Below are 2,746 nucleotides of genomic sequence, written 5' to 3' on the forward strand. Positions count from 1 at the left end.
AAGATTTGAGGTAAAGGGATATAGAAATGTGTGGCTAGAACCACTCATCTGCAATATGAACTCATATCTGTACATGAACCACACAGCTCTACATGAAAGTCAGAAATCTTCCCTCTCAGAAAATAAAACCCAAAGAAAAGAAACAGAAACTCTAGTATATCTACCCTAAATTTCTTCTAGAACTGTTCCCTACATCCGTCCAACTCCTTCTTCGCTTTTACCTTCTTTTCCTCCTTAACCCTTTTACTGTTATTTAGAGAGAGAACAAACCAGAGTGCATTCTAGAATACTTTCTCCCACCAATCAGAAGCAGAGAAATGAGAATCCAAGCCCTATACAGAAGGCTCAGAACTCTGTACTCTCATTTTCCCTCATACCCTCTACTGAAGAGTAGTAGTTTTTGTCTCATAGCTCAATATCTAGTTTTGTGTAGCATTTCACACCATTTTATATGCATCTTTTGGTCACTAAGCCTTAACAGTACTTTAGTCAAGGTGAGTATGTTAATTTTCTCTCACTTCAGAAAACTGAAGATTTCGAAAATCAAATTATATCTCTACAATTCTGTAACTTCCTTTTTTGTTGTTGTTGTTGTTGTTGTTGTTAAGTGCTGTCGAGTCGTAGACAACTCATAGCGACCCTGTGGATGGAAGACCTGAACACTTTGTTAACTTTCATCTTTTCTCCAAGTTCATAGAGTTTCCAGAGGCAAGCTGTTACAGTAGTGTATGCTACTCTTGCTTCCAAGCTTATTTTCATCAGGAAGCTCCACCAAACACTGTCCACCATGGGTAACCATAGTCACATTTGGCACATCAGTGTCACAGTGTTTAGCATCACAATAACGACAAATTACCTCTCTACAGCAAATGGACAGACCAGTGCTATAGCACTTAGAAGAATATTTGACCAAAAACAATTAAAACCAGGCCTGAGGGCCACAGATTAAAATCACTACCTTTGGCGTGGTAGCATAACTTTCTATCCATCAGGCCCACAGAGCTCTCTCTATGTTGTTGTTGTTGTTGTTGGTAATTTCCTTTAGAAAACAAAATATAGGAGTGTTATTAGACAGAAGTTTTGAAATTACATGAACATTCAGTTCTGGTCACAAACTGTGACTGAGTGGTTCTTTCCACACATTTCTATATGCTTTACATTCTTCCCTATGGCAAACTTATCCAGTATGCCATCTCTTCTCTGTCCATCTCTCTCTCTTCATTTCACTTCTGAGTAGGGTTTGTGTTTTTATTTTACATCAAGTTACTTGTGCATGGCTTAGGAGACATTTTAACCATCCCTGATACTGTGAGTATATAATGTTGTGGTATTTAACTTTCTTATGTTAAAAGTAGTTATTTTATTTATCTATATGTCTTTGTTTAAAAAAACTCTTTTCTCTAGCAAAATAAATATTCAAAATAAAATAATCTCTTAAGAGTATTCCCCATCTTCTTCACAGATAATCCCTTGTTGTCAGCCTAATGCAGCGTTCAAAGACCTATGATTCTTTCCAAGATGAACTTGAAGACTATATAAAAGTACAGAAGGCCAGAGGTTTAGAACCAAAGACTTGTCTCAGAAAAATGAGAGAAGACTATTTGGGAACTTTTGGGTACAAAGAAGTTGATTCTAGACCCAGATATAGAATGTCTGATCAGAGACTCCCATATGAAACTGTCCAGGCTTACTACCCAAGACCATACAATATTCCACAAACACTGGAGTACCCGTTACCTCAGCAGCTTCCAGCTTTTGACAGTAGAATGAAGCTAGACCCTTCAAGCTACTATAAACTCTCCAGGGACTGTTCCTCAGGAAAGCCAGTGCCACTGAACCTTAGTCAGCAAGACTATCATTGTGGCTCATACACTGGAGAAACTGACATTTACAAGTGTCTCTCAGAAAACAGTACCACTGCCCACCAAGCCAGCCAGTCATAGAGAAATGCACCAGAAAAGAAAGAAGCACCATGTGAAGGACAGAGAAAAGCAAGAGGAGGAGCGGCCCAAGCATAAGAAGAAGAAGAGTTGTGAGGAAACAGACTCAGACAAACAGAAGAACATCCAAGGAAAGCAAACAGAAGTGGAAACAGCCAGTGTAAGTTCTAAAAAACTGAAGACTCGAGAGGAGAAAAACCACCGAGAAGTCTCCTCTAAGAAGGAGGAACGCAAGCGTAAGAAAGAGAAGAAGACTCAAGGCCAAGAAAAGACAGATGAAGAGATGCTTGGGACCAGTCGATCCTTGGCTTTTGAAGCCATTGAATTGTTTCTCCTGAGATTGAATCGGGGGTGGAAATAGTTGAGTGGGGGGTTTTTGGTTTCATGAGGTGAATGCTTATATATTTTTTTCTTATACGAGCCGGTACTTTAACATCTAATGAAGACTGGGTGAATAGAAAGTATTTTCATATGTTTCTTCTCCAGTAGAGAAGAGAAGTGATTACTCCTTACTTTCTAAAAACATCATTACATTTTTCTTCTGTGTCATTTTCTTTAATCAGAATGACTCTGGTTTTGCTGTGATAGTAGAGTCATTCTAGAGGGTTAATAGACTTGCAGACTCTATTTCTTGGCTGGGTATGCCTTAGTTTTAATGGGATAGTTTTGGGTATGTTAGTTTTCTATATGAAGCAATTTAGATTCTTTCTTAGCTTTAACTTGAAGTGGAAAGTGAAATGCTTTAAAATAATAAACTTAGATTAAATATGGTTTTAAAATGTTCAGAGTCCTGATGAAAAATCAGT

General features: G+C 38.0%; 1 pseudogene; it reads left to right on the plus strand.

The window, feature by feature from the left end:
- Positions 1-1,484: 1,484 nt before the first annotated feature.
- LOC102865506 lies at positions 1,485-2,255 on the plus strand (annotated as a pseudogene).
- Positions 2,256-2,746: the final 491 nt, after the last annotated feature.

The sequence above is a fragment of the Elephantulus edwardii genome, unplaced genomic scaffold (assembly GCF_000299155.1).
Source record: "Elephantulus edwardii isolate Elephantulus edwardi_28Jun2011 unplaced genomic scaffold, EleEdw1.0 scaffold00357, whole genome shotgun sequence".
Taxonomy (NCBI): domain Eukaryota; kingdom Metazoa; phylum Chordata; class Mammalia; order Macroscelidea; family Macroscelididae; genus Elephantulus; species Elephantulus edwardii.